Raw genomic sequence first — 16,435 nt, 5'->3', positions numbered from 1 at the left:
TGGGGGAGGGGCAGAGGGAGAAGTAGGCTCTCAGCTGATCAGGGAGCCAGATTTAAGGCTCAATCCCAGGACCCCAAGATCATGACCCGAGCTGAAGGCAGACACTCAACTGAGCCACCCAGGCGCCCTCACAGTGTCTTTAATTCCTAATTATGCAGCATTTCCTTCTAGGCTAAGACATAACTGTTAAACATGCTTCATATGTGAAAATTATGGGCTTTAAGTTGTTAAATGATTTATATTTTTAAGTGGGTAGTATACTTAAAAATACACATGAACAAGTTCAAAGAGTTCTAAATATACATGAACAAGTTCAAAGAGTTCCTTCTCATTCAATCCCCAGTTCTCCCTAGGACAGAATGTCCTTTATCACTACCTCTATTTAACATTGTACAGAAGTGCTAGCCAGTACATTAAGGCAAGAAACAGAAAAAAAGAGATCAGAAAGGAAGAAATAAAATTCCATTTGCAGATGACAGTATATATATACATAGAATATCCCAAAGAATTTAGAGATTGCTGGATGCAAAGTTGTTATGCAAATACAAATATAAGCACAATTCTATTTTTACAAACCAGATATGAGTAATTAGAAAATGAAATTTAAGATACTATTAATAGTATTAAAAGTATAAAAATCTTACCACTGAATCTAATGAAGATGCACAGATCTTCAACATCAAAAACTATAGAAGAGTACTAAAGAAGACCTAAATAAATGGAGGAATATTATTAGGTTCATGGATTGGAAAACTCAATATTATACAGATGTCAATTCTCCCTTTATTGATCTATAGCTTATAGTGCAATCAAAATCCTAGCCTATGTGAAACTTGACAAGCCTAAAATTTATATGGAAATCCAAGGGACCAATACAGACTCAAAGAACAAGGTGAGAGGCTAGCTTGCCTGACTATCAAGATTTATTATAGGGTCATAGTAATTAGAATAGTGTGGTGTTAACTAGGATAGACTAATGGACCAATGGAATAGAACAGAAAGTCCTGAAACAGACTCATATGTATATGGCCATTGATTTAGGATACAGGTAACTGCAGAGTAGTGGAACATTATAATAAATTGTTCCAAGTCAATAGGATATCCAAAAAGAGTAAAAGAAAACGACCCCAACCTGACACTATACATAAAAACTAAGTCTAAATTATTGTTGATCAAGACATGCAAGGTAACAATATATGATCATGACCTTGAGATCAGATTTCTAATTAGGAAACAAAACCCACTAACTTTAAAGGAAAACATTGATAAATTGTACTATGAGAACTTCTCTTCATGAAAGGAGAGAATGAAGACATAAGCTACTAAGTGGAAAAAGATACTTTTAATAAATCTACCTGACTAAATACTTGTATGTAGAACATATAATTTTTAAAAATCTGTAAGAAAAAGCCCAATTTTTAAAAGTGAGCAAAAGACTTGAGTAGGCACTTCATAGAAAAGGATATGGAAATGGTCAAAAATATGTGAAAAATCAAAATAAGGAAAGTAGTAGGCTGAATAATGGCCTCCAAAAAGATTCATGTTCTAATCCCTGGAAACCATGAATGTTATCTTATATGACAAAAAATCCCCAAAAAAACAAAACAAACCACACACACACACACATAAACAAAAAGCAACTTTGCATTATGATCAAATTAAGGACAATGAGTTAGATTTCCTGGCTTATCTAGTGGGCCCAAAATGCAACCACAAGTATCTTTATAAAAGAGATGCAGAATTGATTTTATATCCTGCCACTTTACTGAATTCCTGTATGAGTTCTAGCAGTTTTGGGGTGGTCTTTTGGGTTTTCCACATAAAGTGTCATATCATCTGCAAAGAGTGAGAGTTTGACTTCTTCTTTGCTGATTCAGAGGCCTTTTATTTCTTTTTGTTGTCTGGTTGCTGTGGCTAGGACTTCTAATAGTATGTTGAATAGCAGTGGTGATAGTGGACATCCCTGCTGCGTTCCTGACCTTAGGGGGAAAGCTCTCAGTTTTTCCCCATTGAGAATGATATTCGCTGTGGGTTTTCATACATGGCTTTTATGATATTGAGGTATGGACCCTCTATCCCTATACTCTGAAGAGTTTTGATCAAGAAAGGATGCTGTACTTTGTCAAATGCTTTTTCTGCATCTATTGAGAGGATCATATGGTTCTTGTTCTTTTATTAATGTGTTGTATCACATTGATTGATTTGCAGATGTTGAAACAACCTTGTAGCCCAGGAATAAATCCCACTTGGTCGTGGTGAATAATCCTTTTAAGGTACTATTAGATCCTATTGGCTAGTATTTTGGTGAGAATTTTGGTGAGAATTTTTGCATCCATGTTCATCAGGGATATTGGTCTGTAATTCTCCTTTTTGATGCGGTCTTTGTCTGGTTTGGGGATCAAGGTAATGGTGGCCTCATAAAATGAGTTTGGAAGTTTTCCTTCCATTTCTATTTTTTGGAACAGTTTCAGAAGAATAGGTATTAATTCTTCTTTAAATGTTTGGTAGAATTCCCCTGGGAAGCCATCTGGCCCTGGGCTCTTGTTTATTGGGAGATTTTTGATTACTGCTTCAATTTCCTTAGTGGTTATGGGTCTGTTCAGGTTTTCTATTTCTTCCTGGTTCAGTTTTGGTAGCTTATACATCTCTAGGAATGCATCCATTTCTTCCAGATTATCTAATTTGCTGGCATATAGTTGCTCATAATATGTTCTTGTAATTGTTTGATTTCTTTGGTGTTCGTTGTGATCTCTCCTCTTTCATTCATGATTTTATTTATTTGGGTCATTTCTCTCTCTCTCTTTTTTTTTTTTTTGATAAGTCTGGCCAGGGGTTTATCAATCTTATTAATTCTTTCAAAGAACCAGCTCCTAGTTTCGTTGATCTGTTCTACTGTTCTTTTGGCTTCTATTTCATTGATTTCTGCTCTGATCTTTATTATTTCTCTTCTCCTGCTGGGTTTAGGCTTTATTTGCTGTTCTTTCTCCAGCTCCTTTAGGAGTAGGGTTAGGTTGTGCATTTGAGACCTTTCTTGTTTCTTGAGAAAGGCTTGTATTGCTATATATTTTCCTCTTAGGACTGCCTTTACTGCATTCCAAAGATTTTGAACAGTTGTGTTTTCATTTTCATTGGTTTCCATGAATTTTTTTAATTCTTAATTTCCTGGTTGACCCATTCATTCTTTAGTAGGATGCTCTTTAGCCTCCATGTATTTGAGTTCTTTCCAACTTTCCTCTTGTGATTGAGTTCTAGTTTCAAAGCATTGTGGTCCAAAAATACACATGGAACGATCCCAATCTTTTGGTACCAGTTGAGACCTGATTTGTGACCTAGGATGTGATCTATTCTGGAGAATGTTCCATGGGCATTAGAGAAGAATGTGTATTCTGTTGCTTTGGGATGGAATGTTCTGAATGGCTAAAATTAACAAGTCAGGAAACAACAGATGTTGGCGGGGATGCAAAGAAAGGGGAACCCTCCTACACTGTTGGTGGGAATGCAAGCTGGTGCAGCCACGCTGGAAAACAGTATGGAGGTTCCTCAAAAAGTTGAAAATAGAGCTACCATACAACCCAGCAATTGCACTACTGGGTATTTATCCCAAAGATACAAATATAGGGATCTGAAGGGGTACATGCACCCCGATGTTTATAGCAGCAATGTCCACAATAGCCAAACTGTGGAAAGAGCCAAGATGTCCATCGACAGATGACTGGATAAAGAAGGTGTGGTATATACATATACATACATATGCATTCCATATATACAATGGAATATTATGCAGCCATCAAAAGGAATGAAATCTTACCATTTGCAACGACATGGATGGAACTGGAGGGTATTATGCTGAGTGAAATAAGTCAATCAGAGAAAGACATGTATCATATGATCTCACTGATTTGAGGAGTTCTTAATCTCAGGAAACAAACTGAGGGTTGCTGGAGTGGTGGGGGGTGGGAGGGATGGGGTGGCTGGGTGATAGACATTGGGGAGGATATGTGCTATGGTGAGCACTGTGAATTGTGTAAGACTATTGAATCACAGACCTGTACCTCTGAAACAAATAATACATTATATGTTAAAAAAAAAAAAGAAGATAGTAGGAAGGGAAAAATGAAGGGGGGGGGGGAATTGGAGGGGGAGACGAACCATGAGAGACTATGGACTCTGAGAAAAAAACTGAGGGTTCTAGAGGGGAAGGGGGATGGGGGGATGGGTTAGCCTGGTGATGGGTATTAAAGAATAGTGAGTGGAGCACTGGGTGTTATATGCAGACAATGAATCATGGAACACTACATCAAAAACTAATGATGTAATGTATGGTGATTAACATAACATAATAAAATAAAAAAAAAGAGAGGCAGAAGGATATTTGACACATAGAAGAGAAGGTAATGTAATCATGGAGGCAGAAAATATTGTTTCTACAATGGCATGGATGCTCATGAACATTCTTAAGTGTTTCACAGTATCTTTAATTCCTAATTATGTAGCATTTCCTTCTAGACTGAAGAAAAATAGAATTACTAAAGATCTGATGAAGCAATGTGCCTATAAGTCAAGGAATGCTGACAGCTCTAAGGAGCTGGAAGAGTTAAAGAATAAGCTTCAGGAGGGAGAGTATCCTGGCTGGCACCTTGATCTGGACCCAGTAAAACTGATTTTGAATTTCTGGACTCCAGAGCTGTGAGAGAATAGATTTCTGTTGTTTTAAGACACCAAGTTTGTGATCATTTGTTACAGCAGTCACAAAAAAATCACACATGGGCAAAACAAGTTAATATCATCCTGAGATAGCACTATAAATCCAGCAGAATGGGTAAAACTAAAATAATAATTCAAAGTGTTGATAAGAATGTGAAACAATGGAAATTCTCAACTACTGCTGTACATTGCTTCAACTGTTTTGAAAACAGTTGGCGTAATTCAATAAAGATGAACATATGCATATGTCATGACCAGCATGTATTTCTACTTACATACCCAACTGAAATATGTGCACATGTGTGCCATGAGACATACAAAAAATGTTCCATGGCAGCAATATACATAATAGTAAAAAACTGAAACCACTCTAAATGTTCAACAGTTAAATGTATAAATTGTTACATATTTACATAATGGAATGCACATAGCAATGAAAAAAATTCACCTCCATACAGCCACATGGACCAATTGCAAGCAGCATTGACTGAAAGAAATCAAGAACAAAAATATATGTTCTGCAGAGATGCCGTCTCTATAAAGTTTAAAACCAGGCATATCTAAACCATAGAGTTAAAAGTCATGATAGTGGGAAAAAGGAGGAAGGAGGAGGAGGAGGGGCTTGCAAGGGATTTCTGAATTCTTGGCAACTTCATGTATCTTGGCTTACATAGTAATTACCTAAGTGTTTACATTGTCTTAACCCATTGAGCTGTTTATTTGGCTTGTGCGTTTGTATGAGTATTATACCTCAATAGAAAAGTTTAAAAAATCATTCATGTCCACATTGTTAGGCATCATGATTTTGTGTCATTTACACTAGCAACATAGAGATAGTCCCAGGGTAAGGAAAATTGATCACTGACATATTAGAGAGGGCTGCCAAACATTCAGTTGCAACAGGACCTAGTGGACCTTCATTTGTTCTCCACTCCTTATTAATCATCACAGCCAATATTGGAAAGAAAAAGTATGTAATGAACATGCAAACATTTTCAGCCAAATACATTTCTGTTACATCTTGGTTATATCCATTTTTATGTTAGTGTTGTATAATTATGCCTTTTTTTCACCTTGATCAATCTTGCTAGAGGTTTTGCCAGTTTTGTTAGAACTTTTAAAGCATGAACTACTGACTTTGTTTATCCTCTCTATTGTGTCTTTGTTTTCTATTTTATTAATTTTATTTTTATTTTACTTCCTCCTCTCTGTTTATTGTTTTGCTTTTTACTTTTAAGGTTACATCCTTCTGTTACTAATGTTCAGCATTTTTTTTCCTAAGGGTAAAATTTTTCTTCAAATATCCGCTCTAAATATATATTTAAATATGCAGTAGGTTTACTGTGATTTCATCCTAAGTTTTAAAATTTTTATTATTATTTGACCAATAAATTATTAATGCAAGTGTGCTCTTTATATTCCAAATATACAGGGAATTTTTAAATTTTTAAATGCTGCTTTTTGATAATGATTTATAGCTGAATTGCATTATTATCAGGAAGTGTCATAATAACAGTTATTTGAAAATTGTTGAAACTTACTCTTGTGGTTTTAAAACATGTTCACAAATTCTTTGATGTTCCTCCCATCAACAGAAAGAGTCCTCCTTTCCCTCCGTTTGAATGAGTTGTCCATAGTGACATGCTTCTAAACTAATAGAATGTAGTGGAAGTGACACTGCAGGACTTGTGATAATAGGTTAGGAAAGGTGATATAGCTTCTGCCTGGCTCTCTTTCTGAGCACCCAACCTTGGAATCCAGCCACCATGCTATGGTAGGTAGCCACATGGAACAACCACATGGAGGTATTCTGGGAATAGCTGAGGGTTCCAGCCAATGACTAACACCAACTGCCAGACAGGTAAGTTATTAAGTCTTCAGATGGTTCCAGCATCCAGTCTTTGAGCCACCATAGCTGATTCTGAGTAGAGACAAGACGTCCCCACCCAGCCTTGCTTGAATTGTTGATTTATAAGCAAAATAAATGCTGTTATTGTTTTAAACCAGTACATTTTGGGGTTGTTTGTTGAGCAACAATAGACTACAACATGCATCCTAGACTTATTATAATTTACCTTTGATTAGTACTTCTACAATGCCCCCCAAACAGAATTTTACAACAGCTTAACTCCATTTCTCTTTCTGATCTACTGTGCTTTTGTCATGCATTTTACTTCTATTTATAATCAGATTATTATTTGTCTTTTATAAACCAGTGTATTTCATTTAGATTACTTACATATTCTTTCTGGTGCTCTTCATTCCTTTATGCAAGCCTGTGTTTCCGTCTGGGGGATCATTTCTTTAGGCTAAATAAGTCTTTAGCATTTGTTGTGGTGAAGAGCTACTGGTGATAAATTCTCTCAGATTTTGTTTGTCTGAAAAGACCTTAATTTTTGCCTTCTTTTTTTTGAATAACATTTCTACTGTGTATAGAATTCTAGGTGAAATGATAGGAAGGTCTTTATTAAAAAACCTTTAACCTTTTAATGTCATTCCATTATGTGCTGATTTCCATAATTTCTGTTGAAAAGTAAGCTTATGGCTTTATTATTGATTCTATTTTTTAATTTTATTTATTTATTTGACAGAGAGAGAGGGAACACAAGCAGGGGGAGTGGGAGAGGGAGAAGCAGGCTTCCCACCAAGCAGGGAGCCTGACGCAGGGCTCCATCCCGGGACCCTGGAATCATGACCTGAGCCGAAGGCAGACGCTTAACGACTGAACCACTCAGGTGCCCCTGTTGGTTCTTTGAAGATAATGTGTGGGGGGGTTTTCTCCTCTGAGTGCTTTTAAGATTTTTGTTTGTCTTGGTTATTAGCAGCATAACTATGATGTACCCAGGTGTGGTTTTCCTTACACTTGTTTTCTACATGAGATTCATAGTATCTTGATTCTGTGGTTTGACGGCTTTTAATCAGCTTCGAAACTACTTTAGCCAGTATTTCGTCAAAAACTGTTTCTGAGCCATCATCTCCTCTTTCTAGAACTCCAATTAAATAAATGTATGTTAGACTTTATCACTTTTCTTCATATGTCTCTCACACTCTTTTTGGTGTTTTCTATCCCCCTTTCTCCCTGTGCTTCAAACTCTATATAGTTTACTGACTTGTTTTCCAGTTTACCAGAAGTTCTCTAACAGATTCCAGGTCTCTGTTGAAATTCTCCACATTCTCCTCAGTTTTATTGAACACATAAATTATCTTTATTTTAAAGTCCCTGTCTGATTACTTCAATATCTTATCTCTAGGTTGATTTTTGTTTTTCTTTTAAATTGTGGCTTTTAGTTCTTTGGTTCTTTTTTGTCTTAGCTAGATATTGTGGATGAAAAATTGGAGAGACTATAAATGCTGTCATCTTCTTTCACAGAAGGTTAAGTTTTCTTCTAGGAGGTATATAAAATATAGAAGAATAATTTTGTTCTTTTGAGAAATGGTTTTCATCATTATTAAGGATTTTCTATTTCATGTTTGCCCTTACTCCCAGATGTGATACTTCTGCATTGACTGAAAGCCCAGGGTACTTACTGACACAGCCCTGCTCCCCTTCACCTTGCCTGGGCTTGAGCTCAAATTTGAATCCCTGCTCTGTGTAATTTTTCTTCCCAAGTGCTAGATCCTTTGGCATCCCCAAATTCCAACCTGTTTCTCCTTCAGCTCAATAAGATTCCTGCCTTTCTGCTTGGGGCCTATTTCTCCTATTTGATTGTTTAGTTATTTATTTATTAAGTTTTTATTTAAATTCCAGTTAGTTAACATACAGCGTAATATTAGTTTCAGGTGTACAATATAGTGATTCCACATTTCCATACAATGCCCAGTGCTCATCACAAGTGAGCTCCTTAATCTCCATCACCTATTTCACCTATCCCCCCACCCCCTCCCCTCTGGTAACCATCATTTATTCTCTATAGTTAAGAGTCCATTTCTTGGTTTGCCTCTCTCTCTCTTTTTCCCTTTATTCATTTGTTTTGTTTCTTAAATTCCACATATGAGTGAAATCATATGGTATTTGTCTTTCTTTGACTGGCTTATTTCGCTTAGTACAGTACTCTCTAGCTCCATCCACACTGTTGCAAATGGCAAGATTTCATTCTCTTTTATGGCTGAGTAATATTCTATTATTCACTTCTTTATCCATTCACCAGTTGATGGACATTTGGGCTCTTCCCATAATTTGGCTATTGTTGATAATGCTGCTATAAACATCGGGCTGCATGTATCCCTTTGAATTAGTATTTTTGTATTCTTTGGGTAAATACCTGGTAGTACAATTCCTAGATCATAGGGTAGATCTATTTTTAACTTTTTGAGGAATCTTCATACGGTTTTCCAGAGTAGCTTCACCAGTTTGTATTCCCACCAACAATGTAAGAGTGTTGCCCTTTCTCTGCATCCTTGCCAACACCTGTTGTTTCTTATGTTCTTAATATTAGCCATTCTGACTGGTGTGAGATGATATCTAAAGAATTTCTAAAACTCAACATCCAAAAAAAATCCAGTTTAAAAAAATGGACAGAAGTAGACATTTTTCCAAAGAAGACATGTGGATTGGCCAACAGACACATGAAGAGATGCTCAACATTATTCATCATCAGGGATCTTCCCCTATTTTTTTGAATTGGAAAATGCCCTCAGGGAAAAAGTCACGATGAGTATGGCGCTTCTCTCCAGTGCTTCTCTTCTCTCAAGGATTGCAGCTTTTCCTTTCCAATCTTGCCTGAACTGGGCACTTTCCTGTTCCCTCACACAGTTTTTTCATATAGTAGCTTTTATAGTTGTCTTCAACAGGAAGATGAGTTCATCATATCCTGAATTAGAAATATCAGTATTCTTTTCAGGAAAATAAATCTTATGGATCACCCTGGACTGGCACTGGGAGAGACTGCTGGCTGAAAGGCCAGTTATGAGGCTACTACAATCATTTAAACAAGGGATGGTGAGGACCTAATGGATAGCTGCATTTGGTTTGGGGAAAAAAAAGAGGCATGATTCAAATCTTTCATTCATGCTATCTGATTTTCATTCACAGAACTCTGATGAAAGAGTTATATTAAGTAACAGTTACTGAGTTAGGCACTGTTCTACCTCCTGTACATGGACTTTCTTAAATCCTTTGCCTATGGGATCCTATTATTATCATTCTGATTTTACAGACAAGAAAACTAAGATAGAGATGGTTTAAGTGACTGGCTCAAAGTCACATGGACAATAAATGGCTCATTTGGACTTTGAGTCAGGCCTGCTGGCTCCACCCTCTGTGCTCTTTTTTTTTTTATTAGAAAATTTCTTTTATTTTTTATTATGTTATGTTAATCACCATACATTACATCATTAGTTTTTGAGGTAGTGTTCCATGATTCATTGTTTGCGTATAACACCCAGTGCTCCATTCAGTACGTGCCCTCTTTAATACCCATCACCAGGCTAAGCCATCCCCCCGCCCCCCTCCCCTCTCTAACCCTCAGTTTGTTTCTCAGAGTCCATAGTCTCTCATGGTTCGTCTCCCCCTCCGATTCCCCCCTTCATTTTTCCCTTCCTACTATCTTCTTCTTTTTTTTTTAAACATATGATGTATTATTTGTTTCAGAGGTACAGGTCTGTGATTCAACAGTATTACCCAATTCACAGCGCTCACCATAGCACATACCCTCCCCAATGTCTATCACCCAGCCACCCCATCCCTCCCACCCCCCACCACTCCAGCAACCCTCAGTTTGTTTCCTGAGATTAAGAATTCCTCATATCAGTGAGATCATATGATACTTGTCTTTCTCTGATTGACTTATTTCACTCAGCATAATACCCTCCAGTTCCATCCACGTCATTGCAAATGGCAAGATTTCATTCCTTTTGATGGCTGCATAATATTCCATTGTATATATATACACCACATCTTCTTTATCCATTCATTTGTCGATGGACATGAAAGTGCTCAACATCGCTTGGCATCAGGGAAATCCAAATCAAAACCTCAATGAGATATCACCTCACACCAGTTAGAATGGCTAAAATTAACAAGTCAGGAAATGACAGATGTTGGCAGGGATGCGGAGAAAGGGGAACCCTCCTACACTGTTGGTGGGAATGCAAGCTTGTGCAGCCACTCTAGAAAATAGCATGGCAGTTCGTCAAGTCGAAAATAGAGCTACCATAAGACCCGGCAATTGCACTACTGGGTATGTACCCCAAAGATACAAATGTAGGGATCCGAAGGGGTACGTGCACCCCAATGTTTATAGCAGCAATGTCCACAGTAGCCAAACTGTGTAAAGAGCCAAGATGTCCATCCACTCTCTGTGCTCTTAAGCACTGTGCTCTCATCATTCCTTGCAACAGGTGTTATCTTTTAAGTGGGGGAGGTTGATAGCCCATGGATATGGGTTCCTGACAAATGGATTCAGTGGTTCCTGAACACTTTTTGTTACTGTTTAGAAAAGTGAGTGGAGTAATACTTAAGGAAAGTGGTAAATCCAGAGAAGTGAAACCAATGAAAAAGATGAATCTGTTTTTCTTTTTTAAATGAAAGAATAGATTTAAATCTTTGTAGGTTAAAAAGTAGACAGTCATGAGGTTACCAAGAGTAGGCAGTCAAGGCAAGTGGATAACTTGGAAGATCAGAGACTGATGATAGTGATAAAAGTTATTACTTGATATTTTATATATGGACATTTCCTCCCAAAATAATTTTCCCTTGCTTTCTTGGTGATGACTCATGTCTACCAGAAAATTTTAAGTACAAGTTTAAATATTTGTTGGATGAATGAAGGAGGGAAGTACAATTCTAACAGTAAGAGTTCATGTTACTTCATCTTACCCACTGGACCCGGGGGTTGGTCATAAACGATGGAGGATGGAGGTCACCCCACTAGAGGGCGTTGAGGTCTTATTTCAGTTTGGTGAATGAAGGTGTGGTTTGATTTATGCTTATTTTGGTAGTTTGATGTAAATCAGAGAAGGATTTAAGGAAAGATCAAAGTTAAAGATGTAATTTATCTAGCACAATTTGGGGAAAGACTTACAGAAATTGTATTATTCTTTATCTCACTTTCATGATAACTAATTACTTTTGTTCATTAAAAGTCAAGAATTGCACTTAAAATCAAATCTAACACTATTCAAAATGTAAGCCATGGAATTATGGGGGAAGTATATTATTTGAAGATTTTTAAAAAATATTTTTCCCTCCAATCCAATTTTGAAGATGTTTGACATTTTCCCCTATGAAGTAGGAATCCAATTGTTTCATATAAAAATGACTAGAAAGAAGAGACTTACTAAGCTGATGACAGTGGTTACTTCTGGGGGAGGAGAAGGTAAAGGTATTTGCTTTTTGTTCATCATACCTATATATGGTTTGAATTTCTATGAACATAAATTTTATAATTTAAATAAAAAGAAGTAAAAAATTCAGTTGCATTTAAAAACTGGGTTAGGATGCCAATTTAGAAATGTAAGTCCAAGTTTATATAATCTGCCTAAGTATGAATAAATACAGTGTCTAAGTGATACAAATAAGCATTCTATAATAAAAATCAAAAAGGAAGGGTGTTACCCTGTATATTTTAGCATTTCTTGTGTTGTATAATGGATAGTCACATATAGGCTCTGAGGTCTTCAAAAATGAAACTTATTTAATTTGTTCTAACCCTAAATATACCAGTTTACTTGAGAATTGAACACTTTTTTTTTCCTTCACACTTAACAGAAGAGTTAATAACACAGCTCTACAGAATTCAGTTTGGGAAAAACTGGCATGTACAAAAGAACTAACTATATATAAACAAAGAAACACCCATAGTCAAAATAAATTATGTTCTCAAATAAGGTCCTTTAAATTAATTTTAAGGGAATGAAAAAATATATAATTACACTGTATTACATTATCTCTTTCTGTCTTGTTATTAGAAATATGTAAGTACCTTTTACTTCTCTTGGAAATAATGTGGATAAGTCACTTATCAAACCACATGAAAATAATGAAGTAAAAACCCATAAAGTAGCATGTGAATAGCAACCCCATGCTATCATTTACAAAACACCCCTGAACTGCCGTGCCCTTAGAAGTGTTTAGGGGTTGGACACAAGAAGTGTCATGGTTCTTATGTTTTTACTGTTTTGTTTTTTTAATATTTTTTCCTACTTATTTATTTATTTATTTTGATGTAGTGTCCCATGATTCATTGTTTGCGTATAACACCCAGTGCCCTATTCAATACATGCCCTCTTTATTTTTATTATTTTTTTATTTTTTAAGATTTTACTTATTTATTTGACAGAGAGAGAGCAGCAGGCAGAGGAAGAGGGCGCGAAGCAGGCTTCCCACTGAGCAGGGAGCCCGATGTGGGACTCGATCCCAGGACCCTGGGATCATGTCCTGAGCCGAAGGCAGACGCTTAACCGACTGAGCCACCCAGGCACCCCAATACATGCCCTCTTTAATACCCATCACCAGGCTAACCCATTCCCCCCCCTCCCCTCCAGAACCCTCAGTTTATTTCTGAGTCCATAGTCTCTCATGGTTCATCTCCTCTTCTGATTTTTTCCCTTCCTACTATCTTCTTCTTTTTTTTTCTTCTTAAACATACAATGTATTATTTGTTTCAGAGGTACAGGTCTGTGATTCATCAGTCTTATACAATTCACAGCTCTCAAATCCAATCAAAAAAGGCACTCCTCCTGCCCAAAGGACTAGAGTTAAAATATCCCTTCCATCAACACAGTATGGGAATATCATTGAGGCATTTGGCCAGAGAACAAAGGGTACACAACTTTTTGCCAAGCATGTTGAATGGAAAGAACATTTTAGGAATACTACTTATCAAGATAAGATTTAAAATTAATTTTGAGCAGTCAGATAAGCAAATAGAGATAAGGCCTTTGATGATGGAAACAACAGATGTTGTTTGGGACACACTAAAGAATCAGCAGAATGTAGATAATGGAAAAAAACACAGCTATCTAATTTGAGCAAGTGTAGAGCCCATGTTCTTACCTGTAGCTGGCTAAGCATGTAGTGTGTGTGTGTGTCTGTGCCCAGCCATTGTGATCATCTCTCCTCAGCTTTGTATTTTTAGTAAATTTTAGTACGAAGTTATGCAAAAGTTGTGTATTTAGTCATTATTTCTCAAAAGAAGTTCAGTCTTCCTTCAAGTCCTATGTATGTATTTATTTATTTTATAAGATGTAGGTTAAAGAATCCTATCAGTTATCTGAAGTGAGTTGACACTACCTAATTTACAAAGCCAAAATTCCTTGCCCCAACTATGTAAAACATGATAAAGATTAGATAATGATTATTTTTGTCTGAATATGTTAGGTGTTGGCAGAAAAAAACACTTACTCTTAAAATCCCTGAATATTTCCTACCTAATGTTTCAATATTATATCGTGCAATCCTTCATGTCATTCATTTTTCAAAAACTCAATTACTAGGATTAATTTGGAAATTCAGTATAAATGGCTTCTAATTCTCATGCTGTAAATCTATGTTGAACAGTTTTAAAAATCTGTCTTATAAAGAATATAAATTTCCTGACTAAAATCTTCTAACCAAACTTAATTATAACCAGTAAAATTCCCATTTATAAAGCTTCAGCCAACTTCTCAATTGTTTCAGAAAATTTGTAGATCAGTAAGCAGTCTTGTTTCCTCATATACTTTTTTTCGAAAGTAGAAAATCTGAACTCTCCTAAGTCGTGTGGATGCCTGTGAGTAAGCAAAATAAGTAACACATCAACCGTGGAGTATGACTTGGGGGACAGAAAAGATCCAGTGAGCTCAAATGTGCTATTCCACAGTTGGATGTGATTTGGATTATTTCTGTCTTAGATGACAAAGTTGGAGTCATTGTCTCTACAGCAGAAAATTAACAGACGTGTGGAGTGTGCTATGGACAGACAACTCATTTCTAGTTCTCAAGTCACTGTTTAACTAGATGGGACACTTTGGCCATATGACCTAACTTCTCTGGGCTTCCTATTGCAGCATATATAAAAGGTGGATAAGAACTATCTGTCTAAAAAGTACTATCATACTGCTGAAAACCCAGATGACAAGGGAAAACATTTTTTATTTATCAAATATGTGAAACCAACAGAAAATAATATAACAGGCACCATGCATTTACCACCTAGATTTAAAAGATGCAATTTGCTGAAATTTGCACAAATCTCATTTCTTATTAAGAAATAAAACATTACACATATAGCAAAAGTCACTTCCTTGCCTTCACTATTATTTTTCCCTTTCTTCTCAGAAGTAGTTGGTGTGTATAACTTCCAGGCAGATGTTTGTACTTTTACTATACAATTATGTATCCCTAAAATTATAAACTATTGTTTTAGGTATTTCAAAATTTACGTGATAGCATGTGTAAATACCCTTTACAGCTTGATTTTTTGCTTGACATTATATTTTTGAGATTCATTTACATTAATACTTATTACTATTGTTCATTCATTTCAACTACTCAGTACAATTCTGTTATGTGAACAAACAGTGTATATATTTATTTTTCTAGAAGAAGTTAGATTGTTTCCATATTTGTGCTTTTAGGAACAACAATATAATGAATATCTTTACATTTTCTAGGATAGCCACTATCTTAGTCAGCTTGGTCTACCATAACCAAATGCCATACACTGGGTGGTTTAAACAACAGATATTTATTTTCTCACGGTCCTAGAGGCTGGAAGTGCAAGATCAGGGTACCAGCATGGTTGGGGTCTGGTGAGAGGTCTCAGCTGGCTTGTAGATAGTCACCTTCTAGCTATGTCATCACATGACAGAAAGAGGGGGAATGAGAGAGAGGGGGAGAAAGATATATCTCTTCTTATGCTATCAGTTAAGGCCCCACCCATACGACCTCATTTAACCTTAATTACCTACTAAAGACCCAATCACCAGATATAGTCACATTGGGGGTCAGGGCTTCAACATATGAATTTTGGGAGGACACAATGCAGTCCATAGCATCCACCTGTAGTAAAATTGTTAGTTTGTATGGAATCCACATCTTCAAATATTCTAGATATTTCCAAATTGCTCTCCAAAATGGTTGCAATAATTTAGACACCCACCAGCAAGCATATAGATGACAGGGGTATTTTTAACTAAAAGAACTTATAAATTCCGAATGTAAGATGGAGGGTACAATCTTTTCAAGTTGCAACTTCTTTTTCCTATTCCACCATTATCTGGAAAGTCTTCTTCCAAGTAGCTGTCTAAACATTGGCTTCTGCCAACCAGTTCTTTCATTTGCAGCTATGATACCACAGGGAGTGGTGTGTTCTCTTTTCTAATCCCCAAACTAATGAAAAACACTGACCTGAATCAATAAGAGTTTCATTAGGGGTCAATGACATGGAGTAGAACTACTCAGTGGTTTCAGAGTGAAAGCTAGAGCTTTTTCCCAGAGAAGCCAGGTCTTCTTTGCTGGGAACAGAAAGATAACAAGGTTTCAAGTCCACTGCTGTAGATCCATCCCCTCCATATCCAATCATTTCTGTGAAAAGCCAGTGTTCTTTGACATCCACAGTGGTTTTTCTTTTTTCCAATAGCATATTTAATATTCCTCAAAATGGTTTGAATGGCATTTGATTCTCTCCCTCTCATTCACTCTGGCTTCCCCCAATTTTAACATTTTGCTTTCTTACTTCTTCAGCACTCAGACACCCTATTTTCCTTTTGTTAATGTGATACTTCTTTATGCAAAGCTAGGGGCATTTTA

The sequence above is a fragment of the Mirounga angustirostris genome, unplaced genomic scaffold (genome assembly GCF_029215605.1).
Source record: "Mirounga angustirostris isolate CCGP_5_RB_7025 unplaced genomic scaffold, mMirAng1.0.hap1 SCAF_2, whole genome shotgun sequence".
NCBI lineage: Eukaryota > Metazoa > Chordata > Mammalia > Carnivora > Phocidae > Mirounga > Mirounga angustirostris.
The sequence above is the reverse complement of the archived record's forward strand: the minus strand, read 5'-3'. Positions refer to the sequence as shown.